Source organism: Papilio machaon, chromosome 13 (genome assembly GCF_912999745.1).
Source record: "Papilio machaon chromosome 13, ilPapMach1.1, whole genome shotgun sequence".
Lineage (NCBI taxonomy): Eukaryota > Metazoa > Arthropoda > Insecta > Lepidoptera > Papilionidae > Papilio > Papilio machaon.
In genome coordinates, this window is record NC_059998.1 from 4,008,247 (window position 1) to 4,022,173 (window position 13,927).

The following is a 13,927-nucleotide window of genomic DNA, read 5'->3' on the forward strand; positions in this document are numbered from 1 at the left end:
CACTATTTAATGAAAAAATGTTTGAAAATTCAAATACAAAACGTTCAAAAAAGATGGAATTACGCTTTATTTAAAAATGTTACCATCAAAAGAGTGCTGTTGGTTAAAAAGTAAAAAGCTCTTTAAATAATACTAAAAGCACTAAATTCAAAGAACGAAAAGACGAAAAGGAAGCTAACAAAATGGAGAGCGAGCGGTTGACAGGTCACATGGGAACTGTATGCAAATATCTGCAAGTTGTGTTTCGCAATGAGGTCTTGTCAACGAGAACAAACTTGTGGAAGTCATGAATTTTTAAAATGAAACGACCTGTTTGTTTTTAAGATTTACGTAGCTGTTGATGTTGATACTGTGAAATGTTTGGCTTTTCTACTGTTAACTAAGTAACTGTTACATTTTTAAATATAGGTACTAAGCAATTCTTATATTAACTGCGCACTTTAGTGCGCAGTACTTTAGTACTGTTTAAGTAATAATTAAACTGCACTGTGGACGATAGTTGATGTCTTAAACATTTTAGATTATATGATGTAATTTTTTTTTGTTAAAACTTTGGTGTTGACTGTAATTACTACTTAACTTGATTAATAATATGGATTTTTATTATAATTAATTGATGTTCTAAATAATTTCGATATTTCATTTTTTGGTAAAAATGGACTTCACTTTAAAGTTTCTTTTAAGTTTGTTTCATTGACTTATGGAGAGTTTCGATCTTACAAAGTTAGGCAATTAAATTGTTAAGATTTAAACTTGACCAAAGTTATAACAAAAGTAGATATTTAATAACTTGTTTTGTAACTTTTAATTGCGATAAAGTATCTTCTAGTTCTAATATCATCTACGTGTGAGGTTTGTAATTAATTTTTATTAGAATAAATTGAAAACATTTAGTTCGGATTCAGTAATGATGATTAATGCTTTACCTTGCGTCGAAGGAAGCAAGCACAAAGCTGACATGGAAAAGGTATTAGGCAGTGGCTTCAATAAACGGCCCAATAAGTTATGTAAAGTGTGGGTGCATCGCGTTACATTACAACCCCTACGTGCCCTGAGGGTTGAGACGCATGCGCGTGCACCGTCAGCCGCGCACGGCATATGCGGAATATTAAAGGAGGAAAGAGAAAAAAAAATTAACTTGTGAAGCCATTTTCGTCTATCGGCGCCCCTCGCCCTCACTTCTCGGATGCAGAGTGACTCGCGCCGCCGTGGTTAACGGACGTCCCCGTCGCTCTACGCTTTGCGACTCTCTCCGACGCTAACCGGTCGGTTACATGTGAATTTAAGTTATGCCTTCAATCATGTCAAGCTCTACAAGGACCACTTTAGCTAGTTTTTTAACTTGATCGAGTACTTAATACTTTTAAAACTTTTCTTAAGTCTTGTGTGTGAATTAAATAAACTTTACGTGAAGTGTTTTTCTTATAATTTGATAAGTAAATCAGTTGTGTTTTTATTTAAAGTGACAAAACTATTATATTAAATTCGTAATTTATACGCCGCGTGTGTACTTTGGATTGTTGGAACTTACGCAGTTCTAGGAAGAAAAAACACACTTGTGTATTAACCGGTGATCTTTTTTGAAATTTAAACCCCGTGTGTAAACAAAAAGCGAGAACCAGCGACCTACGATTGAAAACAAGTGAGGTAATACTTCTTCAAATGATTTGTAGTACCGCCCGTCGTTTTGTTGATTTTATTTTTTGTTTGAGTTGTTTTTATTAATTTTTATCTGTGTAGATATTCTACACAGTGTGATGTATTCAAGCGTATTGTCCTTCGATGTTGTTTTTAATTTGCAGCTATTGTTTTTAAAGATTTTTCGCTTTTGTTTCCATTTTCTTAGTCTTATTCCATTTCTATTTCTTTGTTTATTTGAAAATACCACTTGACATTGTTTATTTTTGTTTATTTAATTAGCTACAATGTAAAATGTTAACGATTACGGGTTATCTATTTTAATGACATCACAAATGTACTGTATTACAGATAAATAATGTTGAAGATGTTTCAACAAAAATATCGAAATCCGTTATATTTTTACTACGGCAAGGAATGGTGAGATGAATAATGGTGGAAGTTTCAACGATAAATCACGCTTCCCCTGTCTGATAGAAGCTCCAACCCTGGGGTCGTGCTTGCCAAGAACTCTTCTTGTTAGTTTTATATGACATCGTTATCTAACGTCTGCAATCAATTGAGCCGAAATGAACACTCCAAGAATAAATTGCTATGATATTCACTCCTTAACAAATCTTACTTCTACATATTTTCCTCATATATTTTTGTGATAAAGTCACAAAGCTCTTGGTAGAGTTGAGAGTATTCTCACATAGCTGAATTATTGTTTTATAATTTTCTTTGAATGCATTTTTTTAAATAAACGTACAATCGTTTTCTATACTAATAATATAAAAAGGATAAATTTGATTGTTTGCATTAAATAGGCTCATAAACTACTGTACTGATTTAAAAAATTCGGTATTCGGCTTTCACTGTTGCTAAGCTACACCATTCCCTGGTAGCATAGGCTATATTTTTAATTTTTTGCTAGTTAACTGCTAGTCTTACAAAAAGCAAAACAATCCAGAAACAGATAAGAATCTTCAAAAGAGCATGGATTATGTGATTGCGGTAACGAATATATTTTTTTAAGTTCTTTGTATGCAAAGAATCGGAATAACTTTTCGGAGTAATTCTTCCCGAGTTGTTAAGAAGTCAAGAGAAGATAAATAAGCTACTTCTTGAGTAGTGCCAGACTGTTTTCAGATAACATAACTATTTAACATCAGGTGGGACTGTAGTTAAGAACCGACTAGTTTTTTTTCTTTTATCCGGCATCGTTAAGATGAATTAAAAAAATGTAGAGCTACTTTCATAGAGAGTACAGCAGTGTACTCTTACAAAAAACGAAACAATATGCTATCAATGTGAAGAAGAATAAAACAAAAACAAAATTAAAGATATCAGAAAAGTTTTTTTTATCTTTACTGCAAATTGGCTATCATTTGACAGGTAACGTTTAAAAAATAGAACTGTCAGTAATAAAAGACTGTACTTTTTGGCTAAATATTTTACGTTATGATACAAAATGGTAGGATAGAGTAAAACGATGCGGATAATTGAAGAATATCGGACCGGGTTCGGCACATCCCGGCAGGAAAATAGAAGTGCTAAATAGAACAAAAGTTGATGGGCCGTGAAATAGTCTGTCGGTAAAAAGCGAGCCTCTTTTATAATCCACTCTGTACGGATACTAAATGAAATTTTACACGTCTATTTTGTTTTATAATCTTTATTCCTATGCTACTATTAGCAAATATACATTAAATTTCAAATGGAATGTAATGAATAATTAAACTAGAGTTTAATTATTTGAAAATAAATGTGAATTTGTGTATATTTAGCACATTTGTAATGATCGAGAGGACACAATTTTTGGAATTTCTACTTATAAATACACCGAAACAACTACTGAAAATCTTACAACACTTTCTTAAATAAGTTTGGAAATATTATAAGTTATCGAGAGGTAATTTGAACCCGTTCCCACGTTATAGAAACTAAGCTCTGGATCGCTACGCTTCGGTACTTTGCTTTATCACCAATCCTTTGTTATCGTTCGAGTTAGAATTTTTTTTATTTCCTAAATAGGAGGTTTTAATCACTAGGAGAAAAAAGACTTGAGCTTTTTCTGGTAGAGTTGTTTTCGTTTAAACATAGTCAATAAGCGGACATCACAAATATCTGCTAATTATTTATATTGTGTGAAATTGTTTATTATACGTGAGGTTTAGTAATAAACATCCTGTATACAACATAATACAACCTGTATCTTTTTAAAACTCATTACTGTTTTTACGTAGTATTAATTATATTAACGGATTCCAGGGGTAGTAATAAAATTTGCAATCTGGTCTCTGTTTCGCTTCAAATGCCAATGTTGTCTAGACCACCCGCGATGATATCGTGATACAATTAATTTTGAACTTTATTGTTATTGGCCGAAAACAGCTTTTCATTCCACTGTCCAGCGTTGCAGACTGAAAACGAGTCTATAATCGCCTCGCAATTTTGATCTTGCGAATACATTTAATAGTAGCTTTAGCTACAAATTTAATCTATTCTTGTCATATTATTTTGCAAGAAACATATTAGCAAATAAGCTTCAATATTAAAGTACGATAATTTATACGCTATCAAAAATTAACTTTTTGAAAATCTAAGATAAAGGAATGAATTACTTTACTTCGTTAAACCTCATAGAAATTACGTCACATTAATTTTATTTTTTTAATTGTAGTCTTGCCGTAATCAGAGTGTGATGTATTATTTTTATATTTTTTATTATTTTCACGGATACAATTTTAATCTAAATCTAATACAACATAATACTACGTTGTTACTATGTTGTAGCAGAATTAATATTCATTTATGTTATTTTCATGTTGTAATCTCATTAGGGATTGAAACAAAGGAAAGAAATCGGAGTATAATAAATTTAGCGAGGCTCAAGACGGAACATTTACTGGTTTCTTTTAATTTGGTCACCATTGCAGCGGCGGCACCCCGCGGCGACGCCCGTTGCATTTCTTGCGGGAATACCAGCTGCCTTTAACATAACTTGCTTCTTAAATATAAGTCGCAGACGTGCCGAATTGAATTTTTGTTTCTCAAGTAAATGATGCAAAGTTTTTTTACACTTCCTTATTTAACATTCTGTTCGTAATTTAATATCTGTGTAGGGAACTTATTCGCTCTTGCTCAAATTTCAATGTAGTCTAATATTTATATACCTAAATCTTTACTTAGTTAGCCAGACTTAGTTTAGAGTAGACTTAATATAGTAAGTAATATCAAGTTAATGGAAAGCTAATAGTTTTGTTGTCATTTTGAGAAATTTACAAAATTTTCTTCGTATGGGTAAATTTAAGTGCGATTTTCTTTAGGGTTCTAAAATTTTTGAAATAGAAAAAGTATTTTACAGCGTACAAGTGACACAACTTTTCTAAATATGAGCTAAAAATACTAAGAAAATAACGGGAGTAATATCATAAAAAAAATGACTGAAATAGACAACAGCTGAAAACTTTTGTTTGCCATTGTGCGTGGGTCATTAAAATGGGGTATAGTAAAATTTTTACGACTAAATAACACGTGTTTCGCAATGAATCGGTTCCAACTGTGACCCATCTGCGGCGAACAGAACGTGCCGATTCGGTACCATATTAAAATTCCCACACATAAAATTGAATAGGAAAAAAAAGGTCTGCGAACGGCCCCTTTCCAACTCACAACAAACAAGCAGGTAAGCGAATCTTTACGACCCCTAACGAATGAAATGTAGACTCTTTGTTAAAGAAATATATGTCTTATTGCTTTTAGTTTAAAAGCTTAATATTGGATCACAAATATTTCTCAAGTATCGATAAAAAATTAATTTATAAATTTGAATGTCGTCGATGCATAGTATAAAAATACTTTCGTTTTAAATTATATTCTAGAATAATTTATTTAGATAATAATTTTAGCGTTAAGATGATTCAGAAATTTTTAATATTGAGCAAGGCAAGGTTTACTTTTACTTAAGTAAAACCACGTTCTTTTAATGATTACCAGAAAAGTTATGTCACCCAAGTAATTTTTTTAATAAAATTGATTATTGTTAAAATAGCTTTTTATAGCCATTCACATTAGAATGTGAAAATTTATTAATAATTTAAATCATGTTTATATAAGAAATAACAGAACGTCTAAATGAAATTTTAGTAAAGGTCCACATTCTACGGCTGGGTTTTTTGTGACGACAATCAAATAGAGGATACGCGGAGGAGCCGGGGGTCGGCGGGAGAAGGGGGGAAGTATCAATAGACCTCTGTGAGAAAGTGCCGAGTTGTTGTGACGATTACAAATTTCGTCTTATGAGTGTGATATTTTAAGTGTCCGTTCGTACCTCTATGACACTACTTGAAAAGATTTAAATTTGTGATCTCCTTTGATGACTTTTTCGAGCATCCTTGGTATTTATTATATTAAAAAGACAGGTTTTTTTTTTATTAAAAACCTTAACTTACTTATGATGAGTTAACATTCTCTCTCATAATGTTACAGTGAGAGACTTATGCGAAACTTAGATTATGCCAATGATTATTTCTAGCAAGTTATATTTTATGAGGATTCATATTTTAAATTAGATTTACTGTGAATCAAATTAAAGTTTAGAATTGCTTTATGTATTGAGCTGATCAAAATCCTTTATTACTTAAAGGTATCTAAGGTATAAAGCTAAATGAATTTTCTTGACGGTCACGACCAGTCTTTAGTCAATTAAAATAATATTGTTTTGATAGGAGACGACCATGGCGATCGTCTGTTTATTTTAAACATTTGCCGACCGCCTTTCGAAGACCGTCTCATACCCTGTCCCAGCCACGGGCTGTGTACTTTATTATATTATCGTTGTTTAAATGTCCAATCTCATTGAAAAGCTGTTTACATAATTTTAAACAAATCAATAAATGTAAATGTTTCGTACGTTTCGTTTATCTTTAATATGGCTCAGTACGTTTATAATATCTAAGACAATCAAATCTTATTTCCTTCATCAGCATCATGTTAAGCTACTTTGACGACAATGTAATACTAAAAGTGACAGAGAGAAGGTTGTGATATTAGCACTTCTGTGTATGTTCTAATATGTCGCCTTCTTTATGTTTAATTCTTTTTTTCTCCTCTTTATTTAATTTACTTTCCTTTTTCTCGAATGGTAACTCTCTCTTTGATTGTAAGGAATTTTATTTAGCAGTAAACAACCAATTTGCTAATACTTCGCCTTGCATAGTTTCAATGTGCTTCTAAGCATTTTAATTTTTAATGTCATATTTTACCAATTAGAATTGTTTGGAAACGCGGATTATACATTAAGTTAACACACAATCGCTTGACTGTAAATCACGCTACGCTTCCTTGTAACATTCATATTCAATTAAGTGAATTTATTGTATAACAGGATGTAGACGATTACAGAACTTGACATATAACAATATACAGGGTGTCTTGATATTCATGTTTTCGAGAACCCTGTTAATATTATACTAAAAATTCGTTATAAGAATGTTTGTTTTTTAACAAACGAAAACTATCTATTAAATACTTTTTGTGATATTCGAATAAATATCAAGTAATTAAGAAACTTTGAAGGTCGCTAACGTCTAAACAATGCAGTTTTGGATGGAGGTAAGTTGGATTAAATCGTCATGTTTTTGACCAAGGAATATGTTGTATACGTCTTTCCCGGACATCCTGTATATGTAGATTTATGACATATCATCTATCTGTATTAACTACTACATATGTTCGTCTCCAGTGAATTTAATTATAACATTGTTAATAAAAATTTCCTTTTAGTTATCTGTGATATTTCGTTGATAAATAATTTAGAAGTTTTTATTTTATTTTATAATCAAGTACTCCAAGGACAGTTTTATTTGAAGCGCTTCTACAAGACCCATCTATTAAATAAAATTTATCGTTAATAATTCTATATAGAAATACAAAAAATAACAGATTTTAACATACCTAATATGCATTCGCTCCTTATCCTTACCCGTAGACTTTATATACTTACAGAAGTGTACTGTTTAATATTTACTTATACAAAAAATATTCCAATCGTTTTTGTTATTTCATATAATTCGTTTTTTAACTTATGTGCCAAACTAGTGATATCACGGAATTTATTAAATTTTAAAAGAAACTTAGATTGCAAACATTATCGGCTTAAAGTCAACAACGGAAGAAGGATCTAAAGTAATTTTTAAAATATCTGGAGCGGTGCTAATAAAGTAGGACTCTTAGAAGAATTATATATGAAAACGGGAGAACATACTCAAAGCTTACTCTAAGAATATATTAGAGATTAACATTTAATACATGTTTAAATAAATACAGCTAAGAAAAAATAATAACTACACTTTGAACATAGATATAACAATAACCAGTTTGAACTGTCGACGGTAGTGTTGTCCCGACTACGTTTGGACATTTCGAGCACGCCACTCGAATATCGATTTCGTTATCCTATTTTTGGCGACGCGTACACGGAATCGCGACTATTGAACTTAGATGTATGTACACAACCAACCTGGTGTATTTTTGTTCATAATCCTGTGTCAATAATTATATTAATTTGCTAGCTTTTACCCGCGACTCCGTCCGCGCGGAATAAAAAAAATGCACACATGATAAAAAGTTCCTATGTCCGTCTCCTAGTTCCAATCTCACCATCAATTTTCAGCTAAATCAGTTCGACCGATCTTGAGTTATAAATAGTGTAACTAACACGACTTTCTTTTATATATATATAAGAACTGTGAAATTTCACAAATAAATAATTACACACATGTCTTTCAAAGAGAGTTTGTAAAACATGATAGCTAGTTTCTCATTTTATATCAAACGTGAAATCACGGAGCTGGTTTAGTAAACACAGCAATTGATTGTAGTTAAGTACACATTAGTTTAAAGTGCTTCACTATTACATTACTTGCACAATAGGTGCAGATGACAAAAGTGTAAAAAGACCTTTGGCCATATTGAAAGCATCGTATGCTTTATTCCATTCTCGCCTTTTGAGGCATAAAGTTATTTTCTCAACAAAGCACGCGGAGCCTCTGAGCTCCTTATATTGGACCTCTCTTGAGCCGATCCATTGTAATCTTAATGCCATATTATATTAATGCGATAAACATCTCGAAGGCGAGATCGGTGCTCTTTTTTTTTGTGAATCGTCTCGGTTTAATATTGGCATAGACATACGCGTATATTGAAGGGCATAACAACGTATCTCTGGTAACGACGTCTTTATCTCTGCCGTACATCATTGGGGAGACATTTAATTCTGTCAATAAATCCACACGAATAGCCTTTTTGTCATCTCTGTTTGTAATTTTTGACGCTACTAAGTATTACATAAAATATGCGTAGAAAGTTATGCGATATTCGAATTAAGTTACTGCATAATATTTTATATTTATTTCCATTCGTTTTTCAACGAGAAACTTACGCTATACAGAATTAATCCTAAAAATAATAACTGACATATTTGTAGATTGGTATATTTATCTGTACTCGTTAAATGAAAAATATTTCCTATTCTACGACAATGAATAGAGGCAATTGATTTATATTAATTTCCTGACGTTGTAGTGAATTAAATAGTTTAAAATACTATAGCAAAATACATCACACAGACCACTATAAGAAGTTGGCCGACAAACCGATGCATGACTCGGCATGAAACCTCAAATTGTTCGGCTTGCAATGCGGCCGCCGTGAGTCAGGTATAATGAAAGTCAATTCAATCACAAAATAACATTGTGTTTATCTATACAGATTTATAGTCCGTTCTTGCATCATTGCAGAGGAAACTAGTACGTGAAAAACATAAAACTATCGTAATGTTTCTTCTTGAAATACGTGATTTAATGACAAAAATATTTACTGTTACTACCACATTATCGCCCTATACAAAGTCATAAAAAAATAAAGATTTTCTAAGGTTTTTTTTTGTTTTTGTACTGAATATAACATCATTTTGTACCTTTAAAATTGTGCAAGGTAATGTAATAAAAAAATACGATTGCAGACTAATATAGTAATATATAGTACAGAGATAATATAGATCAGTTAACTACAAAATGAATTTTCAGTATATGGTTAATTTAGTGCATTATACTTTTGAAAAAAAGTACCCTGTAATACACCCGCGTTCATGAACTACATTTTGTCTAAGTCCCTACAAAATCGGTTCAGACATATCAGAGATTACCCGGAAGATACGCGGCCTTGCAGAAAGACGTACAGATAGACAAACATTTTAAATATTGTTTTTATATTATAATAAACTCAAATACAACATGTGTATGAAATATGTTTTTTTTTTTCGATATAACATACATCCACTCTAATTGTATTAATATATATAGATATATAGATTATTGCATTCAACATAAACGATTAAATATATACGATATACGACAAGTTGTCTGGAACTGGGAAGAAGTTTGCACTGGATATGTTTAGAAAGTTCGATGTGGCGAGCTTAAAGCCTTTGAACTTGAGACTTCCCCCGCGGCCGCATAATCCGAGTGGATACTTCACAAGTTATGTTATAAATTATATGTTATTGCATTTCTTTTAACAAAGTTTACGTTGAAATATTTCTCTGGCAACATTCAAGAGATGTTAATATGTTGAACTCCTTAATATTTTTTACCAATCGTTTGGATATATTACAAAGTTGCACGTACTTATATTACGCGTGTGTGTGTTCTGCATATTATATTTTTGTATATATATAACAGTGAAAACTTACGGCTTCTACCTAAAATTACAAATGTCTTATGGCCTTAACTATCAGTTTTATTCCCGGTTATTAAAAGTACCTTTTTAAATGTTTATAAAAATATATTTGTAAAAAATATTGTGTCAAAACATGTAATGGTCCATTAGCAAATGCCAGTTGTTATCGAATAGGGAAATGGTTGTTTTTCTTTAGCACCGGATGAATCAGCTTAATTGGCATGACACCGCTCCAGCCCTGGCCGCCGTGAGATAACAAGCTAAGTACATTACACCTAGAGGCTTTAGCGCGCCTTCGTTATTGTATTTACTCAAACCTATTATACGCATTACCTTACGGATAGCTTAAAAGATATATAAAGGTATGGTAGTTCATTTGTTTTAATGATGAAATATTTTGAGGGGAAAAAAGATTTAATATATTGCAACGTGTGCAAATTTAGGTGCTTTTTTATTCGAAAATAAAAATTTAACCAGGTACACTCATTGTTAATTGACACAATATATAATAAATTTTTACCACGTTGATTTTTAATGCTTTAAAAAAGTTAAAAGAAAACGAATGAAACTAATGTTAGACATTTTTTCAATGCTACAAGATGATAGAAATAAGTAATCTCATACATTTTATTATTATTATTTGAATGAAAATGATTATACTAGTTCATGCAACGTTGAAGTGACAAAGATACGAGTGCATACAGAACGAACTCTATGGTTTGTGTATCTTTGTTGCTGGTTTTAGATTCGCAGTCGATAGCGTCACGTCTAGAAACCATCTTGAAACAGCAACGGCACTTTCGTTACGTTGTATACTTACTACTTGAGTAAAATGCAACGCGCTTCTTTGCTCAATAGTAAACAAACAGACGCCTGTATATATGTAGCTACCTATATATGTATGTAACTTTTTCTGATTTTAGTTGCGCATCAAAACCGAAACAAATTGTTTAAAAAACGTAGAATCAAACTAGAACTAAATACAGCCATATATTCATCAAAGAATCATAACATGTAGAAATTATAATACGTTTTCATAATATAATTTAAATAGATTTTATTACATGGTATTCAATAAGGAATAGGGAATTTTCAATATTGATACATGCTTTAACACCAATAAAATATTTGAATCATACAAAATATCTGATAAAGGTATTATGCGTTAATATGCTTGTAATGAAATTCTCAAAATTGCAATCAATATATTGCGTGTCATAGAGCAAAGCTGGCAAACGTAGTAATTTATCTATGTCCCGGATCAATTTCATAGATGAAGTAACTCGGTTATCTATCAATGCGATCGTTTATTAGTAATTAATGATAGTCCAGTGGGTAGTGAGAAACTAACGATGTATAAAATTGTTTATTTAAAAAATATTATTGGTAGATGGCGGTAGTGACATTTAAATACGTGCTCTACTTAATCTTTGCCTTCAAAATTGGAAGGCAAAGATTAAGTAGCGTACTTAAAAATATACTGATTGCTCTCATTATAATTTAACGATTTCTCATCATTTCCGAGTGTGGCAATTAGTATTGGATACAAATAATATATTACATATATTGTGTATGTTGAATTAATAACAGCAGTTTAAAAGATTTACAATTTCTTTTTTTTTTAATTAATTCAGTAGGTGTCGGACCTTTAGCCGTGTATTCGTGGCGTTGCTGGTCGCGTGCATAGCGAAGATCCATTAATGTTGCCAGCCGCCGCCCGCCGCCAACAAACAAATTACGGATGCAAACACATCGCAACACGCGAGCCTTGAAAGCATTTTGCTTGCTTTGTCAATTCCCACCCTCACTCCTCGTATCGTCCCGAACCTGCCCGACTAAGTAATTTGATAAATGTTCTTGTTATTGTCAATGCTATTTATAATTGCTTAGGAATGCACAAGATGATAATTTATGTTATTTTTCATATAAACTTTTATTATTTGATATTTATCATATGAAAAGATAAAACTGGCGAATCTTTTAATCCATTGAACATTTAATAAACCGCTATTATAAATATTTTATTGCGTAGTCAGTATTGTTTTAGCAAATAGTAACTATACCATACATAGGTAGTAAAATATTTCTCTATGTAACAGCGTAGAGTGAATTAACAACACGTCACTCATTCGGTTGTAGCTGCCAATTAAGCATAGAGTCCTTTTCAGGCACAAGCTAGTCAAAGCTGTCCATTACATTATCATTTGAACTATAATATATTTATGAGTAGGTATAGTTATAACTCCAATGGATAATCTTTTGTTACTGTATTTAAAAAAGCTAAAAAATATTGACATTTAAATAGCAATCGATGTAGATACTACAGTCATAAATGAGTACATCATATTTATGGATATTTTGCGAATATTACAAATAAACTATACATGTCAAATTTCAAATCTTACTAATGTTATAAATGGGAATGTTTGGATGGATGCATGTTTGGTTGAAGGTATCTCCAGAACGGCTCAATTTTTTTGATTCCGTGTGGACGGAGTCGCGGGCGACGGCTATTATATCATAAAGATAAAGTGATTTTACAGTAAAAGCGTCAAAGTGTCAAATTCATTATTAACAATTTCCGATAAACATAAATGTCATATTATGGTCAAAGAGAAACAAAATGAAACATTCTTAAAAAGGAAAACATTAATAACGCATACCGAGGCCGTAGAGCATTTTTAATGTGTTCATGCGAACACACGAGCCGTAGTCAATGACTAAGCAAACCACAAACACTTGGTATGCCGCTCGTCCACGACTTAACTAGCGTCCTTCAGAATGCATCCGCGCCATTGAATAAAGAAGTCCACTTCAATCCACTCACGTAGCACACAAACGGACAGACGGACTGATGCGTCACGTGCACCCTGAACACTCTTAGCTCCCGCTTCCAGCTTCAATTTAGTTAAAAGTATAAGCTGAGTGCAACGCTATCCCCCAACTTTACTCGCCGCCAAGACGGTCTTTACAAATCCCAAGAAACTTTGCAACGCTGAAATTCAAAATAAAATATTTCTCCAAAAGCTGAATGTATAATGTGAATACAAACGTTTATTACATTCGAACATTTTAAATTGCAAAATAGCGTTTTGTTTACATGCAAAACAGTAAGAAATGTTCTGCAATATTTTATAAAAATAACGCTTTTATTCAGGAATATGAAAAAGGGTTTTTGGTTTATTATACAATGTTTTCTTAGATATATTTTACAACATTTAGAATTATAGCTATTATTTTAATAAATAACGTTTAATCTTATTATTTTATGTGAGAACTTCATTGGATTAAAGAAAAAAAATATACCTACGAAACAACCAAAACTAAACTTTGTATTTGAATCCCATAGCAATATAAAACCACATGCGACCTGTTGCGGTTCGTAGTATTTTATATTGTTCACGGCTTAACGCGTTCTTTATACATGTTCGTTTTGGAGAAAACTGCAATTTGAAAGTATCACTTTAATCCCGCTGGTTTAAGTAAAAATTCTGAAGAAGAATATACGGTACATTTCAGTGAAACACTTTAGACCTTATTTTATTTGTGCTAATGTTTTTATCTT

General features: G+C 31.8%; 1 protein-coding gene across 5 annotated transcripts in view; it reads left to right on the forward strand.

The window, feature by feature from the left end:
- Positions 1 to 1,436: 1,436 nt before the first annotated feature.
- The window catches only part of LOC106717809, a 60,405-nt gene continuing 47,914 nt past the window's right edge, over positions 1,437 to 13,927 (forward strand). For all 5 annotated transcript variants that reach the window (XR_001357349.2, XR_001357350.2, XM_014511730.2 and 2 more), the window contains exon 1: positions 1,437 to 1,647. The gene's annotated coding sequence lies outside the window, so the exon portion shown is untranslated. The remainder of the gene's footprint in view (positions 1,648 to 13,927) is intronic.